This window comes from Salvelinus sp. IW2-2015, linkage group LG35, assembly GCF_002910315.2.
Source record: "Salvelinus sp. IW2-2015 linkage group LG35, ASM291031v2, whole genome shotgun sequence".
In the NCBI taxonomy this organism is placed as follows: domain Eukaryota; kingdom Metazoa; phylum Chordata; class Actinopteri; order Salmoniformes; family Salmonidae; genus Salvelinus; species Salvelinus sp. IW2-2015.
Window position 1 is genome coordinate 5,310,530 of NC_036874.1, and position 22,858 is coordinate 5,333,387.

At 42.6% G+C, this 22,858-nt stretch overlaps 1 non-coding gene across 1 annotated transcript; it reads right to left on the reverse strand.

The window, feature by feature from the left end:
* Positions 1 to 7,655: 7,655 nt before the first annotated feature.
* trnat-ugu (transfer RNA threonine (anticodon UGU)) lies at positions 7,656 to 7,728 on the reverse strand. Its single transcript has one exon. It is a non-coding gene; the product is annotated as a tRNA-Thr (tRNA).
* Positions 7,729 to 22,858: the final 15,130 nt, after the last annotated feature.

The following is a 22,858-nucleotide window of genomic DNA, read 5'->3' on the forward strand; positions in this document are numbered from 1 at the left end:
AGCTCTCTGCAGGTCATTCACTAGGTCCCTCCGTGTGGTTCTGGGATTTTGCTCACCGTTCTTGTGATCATTTTGACCCCACGGGGTGAGATCTTGCGTGGAGCCCCAGATCGAGGGAGATTATCAGTGGTCTTGTATGTCTTCCATTTCCTAATAATTGCTCCCACAGTTGATTTCTTCAAACCAAGCTGCTTACCTATTGCAGATTCAGTCTTCCCAGCCTGTGCAGGTCTACAATTTGTTTCTGGTGTCCTTTGACAGCTCTTTGGTCTTGGCCATAGTGGAGTTTGAGTGTGACTGTTTGAGGTTGTGGAACGTGTCTTTTATACTGATAACAAGTTCAAACAGGTGCCATTAATACAGGTAACGAGTGGAGGACAGAGGAGCCTCTTAAAGAAGAAGTTCCAGGTCTGTGAGAGCCAGAAATCTTGCTTGTTTTTAGTGACCAAATACTTATTTTCCACCCATAATTTGCAAATAAATTCATTAAAAATCCTACAATGTGATTTTCTGGATTTCTTTTCTCATTTTGTCTGTCATAGTTGAAGTGTACCTATGATGAAAATTCCAGCCATCTCATCTTTTTAATGGGAGAACTTGCACAATTGGTGGCTGACTAAATACTTTTTGCCCACTGTATATATACACACACACACATACATACATACAATATATATACACACACACATTAGTAGTGTCTCTCCAGGACTTTCTTTTTAACATTGCTTGGTCTGTATTCATAATGTTGAAACATGAAATGTCTTATGTAGTTCTTGAAAGAACCATTTTGTTTATGGAACGTTCTTTCTTAATGCTAGTTCTCCTGTCTTATCTGATCTGTACTCAGTTACATAACATACATACATACATACATACATACATACATACATACATACATACATACATACATACACTTTATTTTTTATAATACCATCTTTGAGAACTAACAAAAAAAGCTATTACAGTCAAGAAGAGAAACTGGGCATTCTAGGCACATGCCCATTGATTTTTTGCAGAGGAACACAGCATTAGCCATTGCAAAATGCATAGAAATGCAGGAAATTAGCTTTAAAACTGCTAAATTGTCTCAGCTCCATGCAAAACTGTGTAGAATTTCTGGAAATTAGCTTCAAAACCTCAAAATGTTCTGAGCTCAATGGAAAAATGTGTAGAATTGCAGAAAATGTGCATTATAACAGCAAAATTCTCTATGCCGCCAAGATATCTTTCTCGCTAATAGACTGTTAGTTTACATTTCCTCTCCAATGAACTGTGGGGATSTCAAAACAATAACTGTCTACCAAATCTCTTCACTTTAAAATGTTGATTACTTTTACTTGCCATTGTCATTCACCTGATAAGATGTGATTCGATTTTTCTGCTAACATATGATGAGGGTCCCTGGTTTGCCTGGCTGGGGGTCTCTAGGCAAGAAAAGTTTGAAAACCCCTGGACTAAATCATTTAAAAACATTTTATAATATGTATACTATAGAACTACACGTCTACTAAACAAATGATTAGGCCTAAATAGACATTGACAGCCTGGGTTGTTTGAAAACTGATGTCCTTATATAGCTTAACTTCTGTTGCTACGGGAAATAACACACTCTGAATGAAGAGTAAACAGAGCGCTTCTTGCTTGACATTTTCTGTGTGAGGAAGTAAATGTTACATTAAGAGTAAAATGATCCAATTGGAGAAAGGTCACCATAGTTCCCATCATAATCATATGCATGCATGAACTCGGGCTACAACTGGGAATGCTTCACATTTAAATGATATTTCTGTCTGGCGTAATGTTATCGCTCCAGCGCCACTTCATCAGTATTCAGTCTCCCTAGAGCTCCCACCCACCACGCTTCTCAGTCAACCAACTCACCCACATCTGCTTTCCCCTAATAGTCCCAAAATCTTTGTTATACTGAATGCTGCTTATAAATAATGAAACAGGCATTAAGAAAAGTAAATATTCCCTTAGAAGGCAGCAGACAGGCGATACAGTAAGTAAATATGCTGTGCGTAGAAAAACTGTTAAACCAGCCAGACTGGACAACACATTTCTAGCCTGTTTCACCTGACTTCGCTCTATGCTTTTACAGTAAAAACAGCTTTCTGAGAAGACAAAAAGCCTGGAGTAGTTCTGTCTTTATAGATGTCCCTGGGTGACCTAGTAATCCCAAGGCTCTTTCTCAATTGTCCTGATTCCTCAGATCCTCTCTCTTTGCCTCCTCAAAATGTACAGAAGATCCTAGGTTCCTTTGTCTAATCTTCTCCTCCAATGCATGTCGAGGAGGCAAGAGAGGGCGTGAGGAATCAAGGAAAGACAATTGAAAAATAGCCCTTGTTTCAGGGAAGCTGAAAAGGTCTTTGAAATAGTAAAGACAATTCAGCATCTGGGCAATTCCACAGTAGAGCTCAGTAGAGTACAACACAGCAGAGAGCATTCGAGTACAGCAATGTACAGTTCAGTAGTCATGTAGAGTACAGTAAAGTACAGTACCATAGTGTACCTAACTCTAGTGTGCTCAACTAGAGTATAGTTCAGTATTCTTTACTGAACTCTACAGTACAGTACTGCCCTGTGCTATACTTGTCTGTACTGTACTTTGCTGTCCAAACTACTGAACCCAACTGTGTTTTGTGACTATTATGATTTCCCCATTGAAGCCAATTCAACTGCAGAAATTCCGTTAGCGATTTTTTTTTATTCCGTTACCAATCATAATTATAATCACAATAATTCATAAACAAAATTGATATCAGTAAAGAAAACTGACTAATTAATAGATCTACCTTTATTTGTTACTTCTGAACTTTCATTATCCTCCACTCCTAATGTGGGAGAGAAATTAGAAAATATCTTAAAGATATATGGGTTTTTGGTAACAGAATTTCAAGGCACAAGGCAATTTTTCTGAAACTTAAAGGCAGAAAAATGTATCCAAAACTAAATATAAAGTGTTGATATTTGTTGGCAAGGGTGTTTCCTTCAATATGAGTGTTATGTATTTCTAATACCTTCAGACTATTTCTGGTAGAGGTTTTCCAAAACAATACCCATTTTCCATCTTTGCTTCCTCCTACATTTTAAGATGGAAAATTGTAAACAATTGTATATATCCCTTAATTAATAAAAAAAGATTTGACATACTCCTATGAACTTCACATGGGTTCTTTTAGATGGAAATGACCATATCCTTTTGACATAGTCACTAATCTCTTTCATCTATACATGATCAAACCTCTGACATTTGTAGTGTTTCCAAACTGCTCATATATGGGTTTGGTTACAAAAGGGTGAGCCGTAGCAGCAGTAACCAAGGAGAATGTTGTTAAGCCTCTCTCTGATGACATCACAGCAGTAGCGACTGAACTGAGGCTGAGCGTGCCAGGTCTCTCTATCAGGACTTGGCTGAAAGGCCTTGCATGGCTCCCTAGTGTTTTGTATTGCCGTTTGCCTTGGAGATGATAAGCACCCTGATGATGGGGATGGGAGAAGCAGCATAGAGAGGAGCAGCCTGGAGATTCTAATGCATTTTAATAAGGCTCCCGCTCCACGATAGGCAAACAGAGCTGTTAGTATCTTACTCTGGCATTTCTACTCACTGCCTGTCGCTGGCTTGTCCCTTCAGGATCACCTTGGAGATTCCCTCCCTGCTCTGCATCCTCATCCTTTTGAAGGACAACTTGCTCACCTCTCCGCTCTCACAAAGAACCACTTAATAGACCGCTCTTCTCAGCTGCTTTATTGCCTGTGTCCTCCAGGCTCGTTTGAGGCGTCCCCATTTGTCATTTTTATTCCTGGCCCAATTGTGGCATGTCAGGTTGGATCAGGCCTCCTAGCGCTCATGTTAGCTAGAGCTACAGCCCAATGCACAACATTAACAGCTGTACCATACTCTCCCTCTCTTTCTCTCTGCTGGGGACACACTATCAGCCTGCCACTGTCACAAAAACCCAGATGCAGTTAAAGCCACCGTAGACTGTAAGGTTTCCAATCATTTAAAATGCACCCCTTGAATTCTAAAAGAAAATCACTTATAAACCCCTTAATAGCCTAGATTATTTTCCTTAAAGTTGACAGTACTTGGTTTGTTTCCAGTCATTGTTGCCCCAGGGGGCCCATGAGAAATGCAGGCTGATGCATCCATTCTGCAGGTTCAGGAGAAATGTCAGACAGAAGGGAGGACAGAACATCRTCTGGAAACATTGCAGCATAGCACATTATAATTCAGCCACATGACAGACCCCTAAAAGGCCAGAAAATGAAATGGAATAATATGACATAGAAAAATAGAATAGGTATATCATATATAGGCCTAAAAGGAAGTGTGCATTACACAGATCTTCTTAAAAAGCAGAAACTGTGTATTGTCAATAACACACCAACGAATTTGGTGATAGCAAATAGGCTACCTTCCTAATATTCAGATTCACACACACTTCTCTCATCAACTCCCCCAGGCTTCCACTTCATCTACCTCAACTACAGGCTGCCAGCTGAGCTCCCATTCACTATAGATTACCTTCCTAACAGAAGTACCAAGGCAATGAAAATTAGGCATTCTATTTAGGACAGGTTGGCTGTTTTCATGATATGTAGGCTATAGCAGCACCCACTCATCTGAGACCAAGAGCAACAGGTGAGAGAGGTCATATTGCAGAAGTCATGATAGCCTACTTTAAAAAATGAATCATTCATAGTGTTGGCTAGGCCTATTTGTGAAACTATTAACTTAATGTGTAATTAAACGGGGGATTCAAGTAGGTCTGGACAGGGGTGATGTTTGTAGGATGTAGTCGTTTGTATGTGCTGTATTGTTTATAAGACACCAAATAAAATCTTATAAAAAATGTATTAAAAAAAGGTAGATTCAAAAACTAAATATGAAAACCTCAAGATAATGCTGGTTTTCAACTTTAGTTGGTGTGATTTTCATAAACGTCATCCTCAGTTAAAGTCTGTATGCGATTTAGGAAATTCTTGAAAATGTAAGGGATTAATTACTTGGGTTTCTGATTACCCTGGTGTAGCTAAAGCTCTCCAGGATGAATGATTTGAAGGAAACATATTCAATCCCTTACCAGAAAATACTACCTGACCAAACTGTGTTAGCAGTTACCCTTCAAGTCATCCAGAATTGAGTTGAACACACAGAACCCTCATAATGACAGGACAAACGTGTTTACTTCAGTCTTGTTTAGGCCTAGACCTGTGTCCATGAAGAATCGCGATTGATAACAATGTCAGGGTTCAGATTACCATAGTTAAGATTAAACACGTATAGCCTTTGTAGGACTAAGCTTGACTGATATTCATGAAGACTCCATGGGATACTTAGAAACAGGTCCTGTTCATATTTGAAGCCATATCGTAATTTGTCCAAGCAAACCGCTAACGTTACATTCTTGCGTTCAAATAATGTCATGCCATGAGCAGAATACATTGAAACAGTAGCGTCAAGACAATTTGCCAATGGCCGCAGTGCTTTTGAATTCTAAACTTTGTCTTGAAACTAAGTTTTCAAACATCACATTGAAAACATGACATGCACCGATAATAAACGTCTTTATTATTCTTACCGGGGAGTTTCGATAAAACTGAAAATGTATTTTCTTCACTGCAGCTGAAACGTTTCAGCTAAGACAGCATTACTAGCTCCAGAGCATACGTTACTCTCCGCAGAAACGTTCCAGAGGATTGACGCGATCGAATGAACCTCCGCAACGATATGCCTCGATGTAGGTGCAACAGTAGGAAATATCAACGCATTCATTCWTCAAGTTTAAGTTAAACAGTATTTTTTATGTTAGCTGTCAAAAAGGCGATTTCGATTCTACTTGCTATCCTGTCTCCACCCACTGCAAAGTCAAATCCCACATCCAAAACTCGCGAGACGTTATCGGCGCTTTCTCCACACTCCTTGATGTGACCATTATTACAACGTAAGAGAACATAAAATGTTAATATATATATATATAATTCCACATAATGTGAGGTTCAGGAATTTGCACAACGAATTTGATTGTATATTTTATGGAGACCAAAGTATGGAAAATTAATCATTTTCTCTTGTATTATGTTTATATTGCATAGACCACTAGTTACAATTCACTCATGTGCGAACTACTTTGTTTTTCAGGACAAGCTATATACACATATATCACAAATTGCATAGAGAATGTTTATATAAGAAAACATTTCAACATACTGCATTGCTCTGCTCTCCTCACAGCTCCATATTTCCTTTGGCATTTCATTAATCACAGTTTGCACCCTACTGACAGGGGGTTAGGGGACATTACATTTGCATTAATCATGCTCAATCTCTAAATAAAACAGAGTGGCTGTGTTTATACTCTGACACACACACACCAAAAAATATCAAATGCAACATGTAACAAAAATGTTACTGAGTTTTACAGTTCATATAAGGAAATCAATTGAAATAAATTCATTTGGACCTAATCTATGGATTTCACATGACTGGGAATACAGATGTGCATCTGTTGGTCACAGATACCAGCGTGCCAGTGGCCATCAAAGGTGAGCATTTGCCCACTGAAGTCAGTTACGACGCCAAACTGCAGTCAGGTTAAGACCCTGGTGAGGATGATGAGCACGCAGATGAGCTTCCCTAAGACTGTTTCTGACAGTTTGTGTAGAAATTCTTTGGTTGTGCAAACCCACATTTTCATCAGCTGTCCGGGTGGCTGGTCTCAGACGATCCCACAGGTGAAGATACCGGATGTGGAGGTCCTGGGCTGGCGTGGTTACACGTGGTCTGCGGTTGTGAGGTTGGTTGGACGTACTGACAAGGGGAGAGTGAAACAAATGCTCAAGTAGGACTGCTTTCCTACTGCCATATACATTGATCTCTGCCAGAAAAAGATAAATGAAAATAAAATGCAGAAACAAAACAAATCTGTAGTGGTGACATGATCAAATACAACGACATCCACAGATTTCACACATTCATCTCATATGTCAACATTGATTGCATTGGCCTAACATGCAGCCTTGTCTACACATTGCATTGGAGCAAAACAATGTGCATATTAACCATAAATAACATACAACTGTTATTTTGCTTCTCAATGATCATTCAACGCCGCACGATTTGATGGACAGACAACACATCATTGAAATTCGCCATTCCATCAAATCGTGCAGCGTTGAATGATCATTGAGAAGCAAAATAACAGTTGTATGTTATTTAAGGTTAATACGCACATTGTTTTGCTCCAATTTTACACGTAGGCAGTGTAGTGCTGCCAGAGCACAAGTCAGCCAGGCCGAAACATGACCCCTCATGGAAGGCCCCAGCGTGATCTGAACTCACAACCTCTGGTTTACAAGACCAGTGCCTTAAACATTGAGCCAMGACTGAAGCCATAAAACCCAGTAACTCGCCACAAAAATGTAACAATAAGTCGAAATGTTCTTCTGGGTGTTTGTGAGAGCTTGCATCGATAATGTTAAATGGTAACATGTTAACCTGATAGAAATGTAATTTCTGTGCTGGCTGTTCTGTTGACACGAGACAAACTACTACAACAACGTAATTCTTCACAAGGTATGTATACATGAGCAGAATTTAACACAAATRGYGATTGTACTGACCTGGATTAAAACATATGACCCTTTAGTCAAGGCCCCAGCGAGAATTGAACTCYCGACCCCTGGTTTACAAGACCAGTGCTCTAACCACTGAGCTATGGAGCCTTACCTACTCACACCTTGAGACAACAGGTAATTTACATATCACAACGGATCTTGTCAATTCACAGACAGAAGGCCACACCTCATGCCACTCACTCTACCACACTCAGCTGTTAGTGCAGTCTGGCCCAACCAGCTAAACAGGCTGTTAGCATATGAAACAAAGTCAACTACTCTAGGCTTGAGTGTCTGCTGGTTTTCAGTCTTTCTGTTACATCATGATCTACATGAGATTTAGACCAGAGAAACATAATACACATTCTTACATGCCAATTGGACCTGTGCAATAAAATACACTCACCTCATCTCTGTGGCACTGCAAGGGATTGCATAGAGCGCAGGCAACAGACATAAAATGCATTGCTATTGACAGAACATCTACACCTACAGATGATCACTGCATTTTATTGTCTGTTGCTGCGCTCTAGTGGCGAGTACTAGCAGAGCCACAGAGAGTTTAGTCACATGAGCAGGGTTGCAGATGTAAATGCCGGGTACAGTGAATATCTTAAGCTCTTACAGTGCAGGTCAAAGGGAAGTGAATGAAACAATAGCAACATAAATAATAATTACATATTTACAAATGTAACATGATAAATGGCCATTGGGTGGGGAGGTTAAATGTAAGTTGAGATGGGGGGGGGGGGGGCGTCAAGTTGCACTCGTAATTAGGCTACTGGAAAACATTATTATAACAACGCATTCTCTCAGATACGCCACTCTCGCATATAACGAGGCCACAAATAATCGTCTGGACCCAAGGGAGAGGGGCAGTGAGTCCAAGAGGGGATTCATGWTTGAGCAGCCAGGGAACCCACTATGCCCGGTGGCATGATTGGAGAAATATCTATCGAATTGCCTGGAGAATGACCTTGCATTTTATCTCCACCCAAGGAGAGGAGTGCATCGGGGACTCGATCTGGTACACGTTAGAGCCGATGGGAGTCACAAATGTATTAACTCACGGCCTGCTTGCAATTATATGGTGTTGTTTAGTCTGGGTATCAGTGATTTACTCTCTAAATTGGTCTGGGTTTAGTTCAGCTGTCCTGTTGCACTTACCCAACATGACCACTAGAGGGTACCAACCATCCACAGGAGTGCCTGCTTTCTCCACCACACACTGCATGCAGAAAACACAATGTTTTAGGTCTGAAAAAATATATATTCTGCCCCCTGGTGGGKAAAAAGTTGGAAACGCTTCCGGTTATGCATGTCATCCTAATCTTCTCTATCATTCCATGCACAAATAGTCCATTTTTACAGACCCTACCTATAGGACCAGACTAGACTAACATTGACAGTTGACAGTTGACAGTCTCATTGACAGTTAATCTCTGGAACCACCCTGATATTCACAATTACTTAAAACACAAGTCAACCACCGCTATACACACACAGCACTTTTGGAGGTACTATCTAAAAGATTCTAACAGCTGCCTTTTACCGAGCTGGAGAGCAGGCTGGGGGTTGTGTAGAGTAGTGGGCCGTGCTGGGCCTGTGATTGGTGTCGTTAGACAAAAAACAGGCTGTATACCCCCCTCCCTTCCCCCATAACACTATTTGCTAGGCTAGTAGAAACTAAACTTATCTTAAATCTTTATCTAGTGGCAGCTTTTACATAGAGCTATGGCAGGTCAGGCTTTGTGTGTGTGCCTTGAACTCTTTCACATATGTAAACAGCAGAAACTCTTACAAACAAGAGGGTTATGAACTAAAGACATTTGTGCTACACTCAAGTCGCCATCTTGGATTTTTTTTAAACAGTCTTCTTTCACGTCCGCGTGTGCAGTACTCATTTTGTCCGCCAGATGGTGGTCCATCCACAGCAAATAAGACTTGGGGGTGCGCAGAGGACTGATAAACGCTGTTCCACCGAGCCTATGAACCACCTAGCCAGAAAGGCAGGTGTTGACAACAGATGGACATTTTATTAATTTCACACGTTTGACAACACATTTCTACAATTTTGGATATATGACAAAACATGGTCAAATACAACAATGTTTTCCCAGACGAGTCTATATATTAGAAGACAAAGTTCAAAGTAGACAAACTGACAGACTCCAATATGGAGGGGAGTGAAACAGTTTTCATATAAATGTGTTGCACTTTCAATTACAGCAGCACTGAATAACATGGTGGTAATTACATGTGGTAAGCAACAAGTTATAACTAGCTACTCACACCGAAGTGCAGCGGAACGTGTGTAACTAGTCTGAAGGTGCCCCAGTATCTGCGTGTTTTTAGAGATGTTGACGATAAATATCGATCTCTAAAGTAGATACTTCGGCTGTCTGATGGGAATGCATGGCCATAACGTAGTTATGACTTTTGACTTTTTCAACAGCAGTAGTTATAACATTAGGCCTTTTATACAACCAGAGCAACTCAAGCTTACCTTTCGCAAGCAACTATAAATCTTTCACGGTGTGATTCTGGTAGCTGCTAACTCATATTTCTCGATAGATTACAATATTCCAAATGCGCAACCATCAGAATAGTTCAACGCCAGTCAACGCTCGAGGCACCCCATCACCGCAAATTGTCTACATACACCTGGAGATGGTTGAAATAAATAGAGCCTGCTCTGTATGCATACATTATGCAAATATCCATGTACACACTAGGCCTACACACAAAATAAAATGTGGCGGTTGTTACTCCAGTTTTTGAGTAGGTGTTCTAGAGGCATGTTTCTAATATCAGTGCGCCATACAAAATATATCTCTCTTCCAGAGAGGCAACGTGCAAAAACAACGGTATTCCAACCACTCAGACTGACGTCAACGTTGAAGCATCCTACTTGAAATATTGATGTCATCATGTGAACCAATTTTCAACATAGATGGAAAATATTGTAGAATGTGTTGACTTTGTAAATCTGAAAAACGCGTGATCAGCTAATGTTTACTATCAGAGAAAGCAACAAACTGGGCACATTTATCCACAGTTGTTTATTCCATTGTAAACCCTATCCTGGCCTGCGTATATACACTACATTACCAAAAGTGTGTGGACACCAGCTCGTGGAACATCTCATTACAAAATTATGGGCATTAATATGGAGTTGGTCCTCCGTTTGCTGCTATAACAGCCTCCACTTTTCTGTGAAGGCTTTCCACTAGATGTTGGAACATTGCTGCGCTGACCTGCTTCCATTCAGCTACAAGAGCACTGATGTTGGGCGATTAGGACCTCAGTCGGAGTTCCAATTCATCCCAAAGGTGTTTAATGGGGTTGAGGTCAGGGCTCTGTGCAGGCCAGTCAAGTTCTTCCACACCGACCTCGACCAACCATTTCTGTATGGACCACTTTGTATGGATCACTTTGTGCATGAGGGCAATGTCATGCTGAAACAGGAAAGGGCCTTCCCCAAACTGTTGCCACAAAGTTGGAACAGAATCGTCTAGAATGTCATTGGTCACTGCCAGATGGTGAAGTGTGGTTCATCATTCCAGAGAACGCATTTCCACTGCTCCAGAGTCCAATGGCAGCGAGCTTTACAAATCAAATCACATTTTATTAGTCACATGCGCCAAATAAAYCAGGTTTAGACCTTACAGTGAAATGCTGTAACAAGCCCCTAACCAACAATGCAGTTTAAAAAAACATGGATAAGACTAAGAAATAAAAGTAACATGTAATTAAAAAGCAGCTGTAAAATAACAATAGCGAGACTATATACAGGGGGGTACCGGTACAGAGTCAATGTGTGGGGGCACCGGTTAGTTGAGGTAATATGTACATGTAGGTAGAGTTATTAAAGTGATTATGCATAGATGATAACAACAGAGAGTAGCAGCGGTGTAATAGGAGGGAGGGGGGGGGGTAATGCAAATAGTCTGGGTAGCCATTTGGATAGATGTTCAGGAGTCTTATGGCTTGGGAGTAGAAGCTGTTTAGAAGCCTCTTGGACCTAGATTTGGCGCACCGGTACCGCTTGCCTTGCGGTAGCAGAGAGAACAGTCTATGACTAGGGGGCCTGGAGTCTTTGACAATTTTTAGGGCCTTCCTCTGACACCGCCTGGTATAGAGGTCCTGGATGGCAGGAAGCTTGGCCACAGTGATGTACTGGGCRGTTCGCACTAKCCTCTGTAGTGCCTTGCGGTCGGAGGCCGAGCAGTTGCCATACCAGGRAGTGATGCAACCAGTCAGGATGCTCTCGATGGTGCAGCTGTAGAACCTTTTTGAGGATCTGAGGACCCATGCCAAATCTTTTCAGTCTCCTGAATAGGTTTGGTCGTGCCCTCTTCACAACTGTCTTGGTGTGCTTGGACCATGTTAGTTTGTTGGTGATGTGGACACCAAGGAACTTGAAGCTCTCAACCTGCTCCATTACAGCCCCGTCGATGAGAATGGGGGTGTGCTTGGTCCTCTTTTTCCTGGAGTTCACATTCATCTCCTTTGTCTTGATCAAATTGAGGGAAAGGTTGTTGTCCTGGCACCACACGGCCAGGTCTCTGACCTCCTCCCTATAGGCTGTCTCTTCATTGTCGGTGATCAGGCCTACCACTGTTGTGTCATCAGCAAACATAATGGTAATGGTGTTGGAGTCATTTCTGGCCGTGCAGTCATGAGTGAACAGGGAGTACAGGAGGGGACTGAGCATGCACCCCTGAGGGGCCCCTGTGTTGAGGATCAGCGTGGCGGACGTGTTGTTACCTACCCTTACCACTTGGCCGCGGCCCGTGAGGAAGTCCAGGGTCCAGTTTCAGAGGGAAGTGTTTAGTCCCAAGGTCCTTAGCTTAGTGAAGGGCTATAAGGGCAGTGTGGAGTGCAATAGKGATTGCATCATCTGTGGATCTGTTGGTGCGGTATGCAAATTGGAGAGGGTCTAAGGTTTCTGGGATAATGGTGTTGATGTGAGCCATGACCAGCCTTCATGGCTACAGACGTGAGTGCTATGGGTCGGCAGTCATTTAGCCAGGTTACCTTTGTGTTCTTGGGTACAGGCACTATGGTAGTCTGCTTGAAACATGTTGGTATTACAGACTCTGACAAGGAGAGGTTGAAAATGTCAGTCAAGACACTTGCCAGTTGGTCAGCGCATGCTCGCAGTACATGTCCTGGTAATCCGTCTGGCCCTGCGGCCTTGTGAATGTTGACCTGTTTAAAGGTCTTACATCGGCTGTGGAGAGCGTGATCACACAGTCTTCCGGAACAGCTGGTGCTCTCATGTATGTTTCAATGTTACTTGCCTCGAAGCGAGCATAGAAGTAGTTTAGCTCGTCTGGTAGGCTTGTTTCACTGGGCAGCTCTCGACTGTGCTTCCCTTTGTAGTCTATAATGGTTTGCAAACTCTGCCACATCCGACGAGTGTCAGAGCCGGTGTAGTACGAATCGATTTTAGTCCTGCATTGACGCTTTGCCTGTTTGATGGTTCGTCAYAGGGCATAGCGAGATTTCTTATAAGCTTCCGGSTTAGAGTCCCGCTCCTTGAAAGTGGCAGCTCTAGCCTTTAGCTCAGTGCGGATGTTGCCTGTAATCCATGGCTTCTGGTTGGGGTATGTACGTACGGTCACTGTGGGGACGACGTCATCGATGCATTTATTTTTTTTAAATGCCTTCCTCACCATCTTAAATAAGCATGCCCCATTCAAGAAATTTAGAACCAGGAACAGATATAGCCCTTTGTTCTCTCCAGACCTGACTGCCCTTAACCAACACAAAACCATCCTATGGCGTTCTGCATTAGCATCGAACAGCCCCCGTGATATGCAACTTTTCAGGGAAGCTAGAAACCAATATACACAGGCAGTTAGAAAAGCCAAGGCTAGCTTTTTCAAGCAGAAATTTGCTTCCTGCAACACAAACTCAAAAACGTTCTGGGACACTGTAAAGTCCATGGAGAATAAGAACATCTCCTCCCAGCTGCCCACTGCTGCCATGCTTTCCACCTGGCTACCCCTACTCCGGTCAACAGCACTGCACCCCCCACAGCTACTCGCCCAAGCCTTCCCCATTTCTCCTTCTCCCAAATCCAGTCAGCTGATGTTCTGAAAGAGCTGCAAAATCTGGACCCCTACAAATCAGCCGGGCTAGATAATCTGGACCCTTTCTTTCTAAAATTATCTGCTGAAATTGTTGCCACCCCTATTACTAGCCTGTTCAACCTCTCTTTCGTGTTGTCTGAGATTCCCAAAGATTGGAAAGCAGCTGCGGTCATCCCCCTCTTCAAAGGGGGGGACACTCTTGACCCAAACTGCTACAGACCTATCCTACCCTGCCTTTCTAAGGTCTTTGAAAGCCAAGTCAACAAACAGATTACCAACCATTTCGAATCCCACCATACCTTCTCCGCTATGCAATCTGGTTTCAGAGCTGGTCATGAGTGCACCTCAGCCACGCTCAAGGTCCTAAATTATATCTTAACCGCCATCGATAAGAAACAATACTGTGCAGCCGTATTCATTGACCTGGCCAAGGCTTTCGACTCTGTCAATCACCACATCCTCATCGGCAGACTCGACAGCCTTGGTTTCTCAAATGATTGCCTCGCCTGGTTCACCAACTACTTCTCTGATAGAGTTCAGTGTGTCAAATCGGAGGGTCTGTTGTCCGCGGGCCTGCTGGCAGTCCTCTATGGGGGTGCCACAGGGGTTCAATCTTGGACCGACTCTCTTCTCTGTATACATCAATAATGTCACTCTTGCTGCTGGTGAGTCTCTGATCCACCTCTACGCAGACGACACCATTCTGTATACTTCTGGCCCTTCTTTGGACACTGTGTTAACAAGCCTCCAGGCGAGCTTCAATGCCATACAACTCTCCTTCCGTGGCTTCCCATTGCTCTTAAATACAAGTAAAACTAAATGCATGCTCTTCACCGATCGCTGCCTGCACCTGCCCGCCTGTCCAACATCACTACTCTGGACGGCTCTGACTTAGAATATGTGGACAACTCAAATACCTAGGTGTCTGGTTAGACTGTAAACTCTCCTTCCAGACTCACATCAAACATCTTCAATCCAAAGTTAAATCTAGAATTGGCTTCCTATTCCGCAACAAAGCATCCTTCACTCATGCTGTCCTGGCAGTGCCACAGAGATGAGGTGAGTGTTATTTTATTGCACAGGTCCAATTGGCATGTAAGAATGTGTATTATGTTTCTCTGGTCTAAATCTCATGTAGATCATGATGTAACAGAAAGACTGAAAACCAGCAGACACTCAAGCCTAGAGTAGTTGACTTTGTTTCATATGCTAACAGCCTGTTTAGCTGGTTGGGCCAGACTGCACTAACAGCTGAGTGTGGTAGAGTGAGTGGCATGAGGTGTGGCTTCTGTCTGTGAATTGACAAGATCCGTTGTGATATGTAAATTACCTGTTGTCTCAAGGTGTGAGTAGGTAAGGCTCCATAGCTCAGTGGTTAGAGCACTGGTCTTGTAAACCAGGGGTCGGAGTTCAATTCTCGCTGGGCCTTGACTAAAGGGTCATATGTTTTAATCCAGGTCAGTACAAATCCCGATTTGTGTTAATTCTGCTCATGTATACATACCTTGTGAAGAATTACGTTGTTTGTAGTAGTTTGTCTCGTGTCAACAGAACAGCCAGCACAGAAATTACATTTCTATCAGGTTAACATGTTACCATTTAACATTATCGATGCAAGCTCTCAACAAAACCCAGAAGAACATTTCGACTTATTGTTACATTTTTTGTGCGAGTTACTGGTTTTATGGCTTCAGTCATGGCTCAATGTTTAAGGCACTGGTCTTGTAAACCAGAGGTTGTGAGTTTCAGATCACGCTGGGGCCTTCCATGAGGGTCATGTTTCGCGCTGCGGTGACTTGTGTCTGCAGCATATATACACGCTACGTGTAAAATTGGAGCAAAACAATGTGCGTATTAACCTTAAATAACATACAACTGTTATTTTGCTTCTCAATGATCATTCAACGCTGCACGATTTGATGGAATGGCGATTCAATGATGTGTTGTCTGTCCATCAAATCGTGCGGCGTTGAATGATCATTGAGAGAGCAAATAACAGTTGTATGTTACAAGTAAACTAAATGCATGCTTTTCAACCGATCGCTGCCTGCACCTGCCCGCCTGTCCACATCACTATTGACGGCTCTGACTTAGAATATGTGGACAACTACAAATACCTAGGTGTCTGGTTAGACTGTAAACTGTCCTTCCAGACTCACATCAACATCTTCAATCCAAAAGTTAAATCTAGAATTGGCTTCCTATTCCGCAACAAAGCATCCTTCACTCATGCTGCCAAACATACCTTTGTAAAACTGACCATCCTACCAATCCTCGACTTCGTGATGATGTCATTTTACAAATAGCCTCCAATACCCTACTCAATAAATTTAATGGCAGTCTATCACAGTGCCATCCGTTTTGTCACCAAAGCCCCATATACTACCCACCACTGCGACCTGTACACTCTCGTTGCCTGGCCCTCGCTTCATATCTCGTCGCCAAACCACTGGCTCCAGGTCATCTATAAGACCCTGCTAGGTAAGAGTCCCCCTTATCTCAGCTCGGCTGGTACTACATTAGCAGCACCCACCTGTAGCCGCGGCTCCTAGCAGGTATACATCTCTCGGTCACCCCAAACAATTCTCCTTGGCCGCCTCTCCTTCCAGTTTTTCTCTGCTGCCAATGACTGGAACGAACTACAAAAAATCTCTGAAACTGGAAACACTTATCTCCCTCACTAGCTTTAAGGCACCAGCTGTCGAGAGCAGCGCTCATAGATTACTGCATGCTGTACATAGCCATCTATAATTTAGCCAACAACTATCTCTTTCTACTGTATAATTTATTTATTTGCTCCTGTTGGCAGCGCGGCGCATTAATTTCTATGCTCCTAACATTTGCAGCATTCTCTGACTGGGCAAATGCAACAATTTTCAGGTGTTTTACTTGCTATATTGTATTTACTTCGCCACCATGGCCTTTTTTTGCCTTCACCTCCCTTATCTCACCTCACTTGCTCACATTGTATATAGACTTATTTTTCTACTGTATTATTGACTGTATGTTTGTTTTACTCCATGTGTAACTCTGTGTTGTTGTATGTGTCGAACTGCTTTGCTTTATCTTGGCCAGGTGCAATTGTAAATGAGAACGTGTTCTCAACTTGCCTACCTGGTTAAATAACGGTGAAATAAAATTTCAAAAATAAAAATTGATGAAGCCAATGACTGATGTGGTGTACTCCACAATGCCATCGGAAGAATCGCGGAACATATTCCAGTCTGTGCTAGCAAAACAGTTCTGTAGCTTAGCATCTGCTTCATCTGACCACTTTTTTATTGATCTAGTCACGGGTGCTTCCTGCTTTCAGTTTTGCTTGTAAGCAGGAATCAGGAGTATACAATTATGGTCAGATTTGCCAAATGGAGGGCGAGGGAGAGCTTTGTGTGCGTCTCTGTGTGTGGAGTAAAGGTGGTCCAGAGTTTTTTTCCCTCTGGTTGCACATTTGACATGCTTATAGYAATTTGGTAAAATCTATTTAAGTTTCCCTGCATTAAGTCCCCGGCCACTAGGAGCGCCGCCTCTGGGTGAGCGGAATACAGCTCATTCAATGCTGTCTTATTGCCAGCCTCAGTCTGTGGTGGTATGCAAACAGCTACGAAAAATACAGATGAAAACGTTCTAGGTAGATAGTGTGGTCTACAACTTATCATGAGATACTCTACCTCAGGCGAGCAATAGCTCGAGACTTCCTTAGATATCGTGCACCAGCTGTTATTTACAAAAATACATAGTCCACCTCACCTTGTCTTACCAGACGCCGCTGTTCTATCCTGCCGGTACAGCGTATAACCAGCCAGCTGTATGTTGATAGTGTCGTTGTTCAGCCACGACTCCGTGAAGCATAAGATATTACAGTTTGGAATGTCCTGTTGGTAGTTTAATCTTCCGCGTAGGTCATCGATTTTATTCTCCAAAGATTGCAAGTTTGCTATCAGAATGGAAGGAAGTGGAGGTTTATTCAATCACCTATGAATTCTCAGAAGGCAGCCCGCCCTCTGGCCCCTTTTTCTCTGCCTCCTCTTCACACAAATCACGGGGATCTGGGCCTGTTCCCGAGAAAGCAGTATATCATTCGCGCCGGGCTCGTCAGACTCGTTATYGAAAAAAAGGATTCTGCCAGTCCGTGGTGAGTAATCTCTGTCCTGATGTCCAGAAGTTATTTTCGGTCATAAGACATGGTAGTGACAACATTATGTACAAAATAAGTTTAAAAAATAAGTTACAAACAACACAAATAAAGAAACAAAAAACACAATCGTTTGGGACACGTAAAACGTCAGCCTTCTCCGGTGCCATTTTTTCATATCTCCAGCAGATGTTTGGCATTGCACATGGTGATGTTAGGCTTGTMTGCGGCTGCTCGGCCATGGAAACCCATTTCATGAACCACACGACGAACAGTTATTGTGTTGATTTGCTTCCAGAGGCAGTTTGGAACTCGGTAGTGAGTGTTGCAACCGAGGACAGATATTTTTTATGCGCTATGCACTTAAAAAGAGAGGGAGAGAGAGAGAGATGCATGTGAGCTCTCACATTTTTCATTTTTTTTTGTTGAGAAGGAGTAACTCTGCAAGATCATGGTCGAACCATCTGGGTCAGATAGTTTAGACACTTTTTTCTTTAAGGTTGCTGTCCCTATCATCGCCAAGCCTATCTCTGACCTGTTTAACCTGTCTCTCCTCTCTGGGGAGGTTCCCATTGCTTGGAAGGCAGCCACGGTTCGTCCTTTATTTAAAGGGGGAGATCAAGCTGATCCTAACTGTTAAATGCCTATTTCTATTTTGCCCTGTTTATCAAAAGTGTTGGAAAAACTTGTAAATAATCAACTGACTGGCTTTCTTGATGTCTATAGTATTCTCTCCGGTATGCAATCTGGTTTCCGCTCAGGTTATGGATGTGTCACTGCAACCTTAAATGTCTTCAATGATGTCACCATTGCCCTTGATTTCAAGCAATGTTGTGCTGATATTTTTATTGACTTGGTCAAAGCATTTGATACGGTAGACTATTCCATTCTTGTGGGCCGGCTAAGGAGTATTGGTGTCTCTGAGGGGTCTTTGGCCTGGTTTGCTAACTACCTCTCTCAAAGAGTGCAGTGTATGAAGTCAGAACATGTGCTGTCTCAGCCTGCCTGTCACCAAGGGAGTACCTCAAGGCTCGATCCTACTCCCCACGCTCTTCTCAATTTACATCAACAACATAGTTCAGGCAGTAGGAAGCTCTCTCACCCCTTTGTATGCAGATGATACAGTCTTATACTCAGCTGGCCCCTACCCAGATTTGTGTTAAACGCTCTACAACAAAGCTTTCTTAGTGTCCAACAAGCTTTCTCTGCCCTTAACCTTGTTCCGAACACCTCCAAAACAAAGGTCATATGGTTTGGTAAGAAGAATGCCCCTCTCCCCACAGGTGTGATTACTACCTCTGAGGGTTTAGAGCTTGAAGTAGTCAACTCATACAAGTACTTGGGAGTATGGCTAGACGGTACACTGTCCTTCTCTCTGCACATATCAAAGCTGCAGGCTAAAGTTACATCTATTGTAATTGCTTCTCTTTCACTCCAGCTGCCAAACTAACCCTGATTCAGATGACCATCCTACCCATTCTAGATTACGGAGATGTACTTTATAGATTGGCAGGTAAGGGTGCTCTCTAGCGTCTAGATGTCCTTTACCATTCGGCCATCAGATTTGCCACCAACGCTCCTTATAGGACACATCACTGCACTCTATACTCCTCTGTAAACTGGTCATCTCTGTATACCCGTCACAAGACACACTGGTTGATGTTTACTTATAAAACTCMCTTAGGGCTCACTCCCCCCTAGCTGAGATATTTACTGCAGCCCTCATCCTCCACATACAACACCTGTTCTGCCAGTCACATTCTGTCAAAGGTCCCCAAAGCACACACATCCCTGGGCCACTTGTCTTTTCTGTTCGCTGCAGATAGTGACTGGAACGAGCTGCAACAAACACTCAAACTGGACAGTTTTATCTCCGTCTCTTCATTCAAAGACTCAATCATGGAGACTCTTACTGACAGTTGTGGCTGCTTTGCGTGATGTATTGTTGTCTCTACCTTCTTGCCCTTTGTGCTGTTGTCTGTGCCCAATAATGGTTGTACCATGTTTTGTCCTGCTACCATGTTGTGCTGCTGCCATGTTGTGTTGCTACCATATTGTTGTCATGTTGTGTTGCTGCCATGCTATGCTGTTGTCTTAGGTCTCTCTTTATGTAGTCTTGCGTTGTCTCTCTTGTCGTGATGTGTGTTTTGTCCTATATATATACAGTGGGGAGAACAAGTATTTGATACACTGCCGATTTTGCAAAAAAAAGGATTCTGCCAGTCCGTGGTGAGTAATCTCTGTCCTGATGTCCAGAAGTTATTTTCGGTCATAAGACATGGTAGTGACACAATTATGTACAAAATAAGTTTAAAAAATAAGTTACAAACAACACAAATAAAGAAACAAAAAACACAATCGTTTTGGGACACGTAAAACGTCAGCCTTCTCCGGTGCCATTTTTTCATATCTCCAGCAGATGTTTGGCATTGCACATGGTGATGTTAGCTTGTGTGCGGCTGCTCGGCCATGGAACCCATTTCATGAACACACGACGAACAGTTATTGTGTTGATTTGCTTCCAGAGGCAGTTTGGAACTCGGTAGTGAGTGTTGCAACCGAGGACAGATATTTTTTATGCGCTATGCACTTAAAAAGAGAGGGAGAGAGAGAGATGCATGTGAGCTCTCACATTTTTCATTTTTTTTTGTTGAGAAGGAGTAACTCTGCAAGATCATGGTCGAACCATCTGGGTCAGATAGTTTAGACCTTTCTTCTTTAAGGTTGCTGCCCCTATCATCGCCAAGCCTATTTCTTAACTTTTTAACCCATCTCTCCTCTTGGGGAGATTCCCATTGCTTGGAAGGCAAGCCACGGTTAGTCCTTTATTTAAAGGGGGAGATCAAGCTGATCCTAACTGTTAAATGCTATTTCTATTTTGCCCTGTTTATCAAAAGTGTTGGAAAAACTTGTAAATAATCAACTGACTGGCTTTCTGATGTCTATAGTATTCTCTCCGGTATGCAATCTGGTTTCCGCTCAGGTTATGGATGTGTCACTGCAACTTAAATGTCTTTCAATGATGTCACCATTGCCCTTGATTTCAAGCAATGTTGTGCTGATATTTTTATTGACTTGGTCAAAGCATTTTGATACGGTAGACTATTCCATTCTTGTGGGCCGGCTAAGGAGTATTGGTGTCTCTGAGGGGTCTTTGGCCTGGTTTGCTAACTACCCTCTTCAAAGAGTGCAGTGTATGAAGTCAGACATGTGCTGTCTCAGCCTGCCTGTCACCAAGGGAGTACCTCAAGGCTCGATCCTACTCCCCACGCTCTTCTCAATTATCATCAACAACATAGTTCAGGCAGTAGGAAGCTCTCTCACCCTTGTGTATGCAGAATGATACAGTCTTATACTCAGCTGGCCCCTACCCAGATTTGTGTTAAATGCTCTACAACAAAGCTTTCTAGTGTCCAACAAGCTTTCTCTGCCCTTAACCTTGTTCCGAACACCTCCAAAACAAAGGTCATATGGTTTGGTAAGAAGAATGCCCCTCTCCCACAGGTGTGATTACTACCTCTGAGGGTTTAGAGCTTGAAGTAGTCAACTCATACAAGTACTTGGGAGTATGGCTAGACGGTACACTGTCCTTCTCTCTGCACATATCAAAGCTGCAGGCTAAAGTTACATCTATTGTAATTGCTTCTCTTTCACTCCAGCTGCCAAACTAACCTGATTCAGATGACCATCCTACCCATTCTAGATTACGGAGATGTACTTTATAGATTGGCAGGTAAGGGTGCTCTCTAGCGTCTAGATGTCCTTTACCATTCGGCCATCAGATTTGCCACCAACGCTCCTTATAGGACACATCACTGCACTCTATACTCCTCTGTAAACTGGTCATCTCTGTATACCCGTCACAAGACACACTGGTTGATGTTTACTTATAAAACTCTTAGGGCTCACTCCCCCCTAGCTGAGATATTTACTGCAGCCCTCATCCTCCACATACAACACCTGTTCTGCCAGTCACATTCTGTCAAAGGTCCCAAAAGCACACACATCCCTGGGCCACTTGTCTTTTCTGTTCGCTGCAGATAGTGACTGGAACGAGCTGCAACAAACACTCAAACTGGACAGTTTTATCTCCGTCTCTTCATTCAAAGACTCAATCATGGAGACTCTTACTGACAGTTGTGGCTGCTTTGCGTGATGTATTGTGTCTCTACCTTCTTGCCCTTTGTGCTGTTGTCTGTGCCCAATAATGGTTTGTACCATGTTTTGTCCTGCTACCATGTTGTGCTGCTGCCATGTTTGTTTGCTACCATATTGTTGTCATGTGTGTTGCTGCCATGCTATGCTGTTGTCTTAGGTCTCTTTATGTAGTCTTGCGTTGTCTCTCTTGTCGTGATGTGTGTTTTGTCCTATATATATATATATATATATATATATATATTATATATATATATATTATATATACACACACAGTTGAAGTCGGAGGTTTACATACACCTTAGCCAAATACTGTACATTTAAACTCAGTATTTCACAATTCCTGACATTTAATCCTAGAAATTTCCCTGTCTTAGGTCAGTTAGGATCAACACTTTTATTTATGAATGTGAAATGTCAGAATAATAGTAGCGAGAATGATTTATTTCAGCTTTTATTTCTTTCATCACATTCCCAGTGGGTCAGAAGTTACATGCACTCAATTAGTATTTGGAGCATTGCTTTAAATTGTTTTAACGTTTCATGGGTCAAACGTTTCGGGTAGCCTTCCACAAGCTTCCCACAATAAGTTGGGTGAATTTTGGCCCATTCCTCCTGACAGAGTTGGTGTAACTGAGTCAGGTTTGTAGGCTCCTTGCTCGCACGCTTTTAAATTCTGCCCACAATTTTCTATGGATTGAGGTCAGGGCTTTGTGAAGCCACTCCAATACCTTGACTTTGTTGTTTAAGCCATTTTGCCACAACTTTGGAAGTATGCTTGGGGTCATTTTCCATTTGGAAGACCCATTTACAACCAAGCTTTAACTTCCTGACTGATGTCTTGAGATGT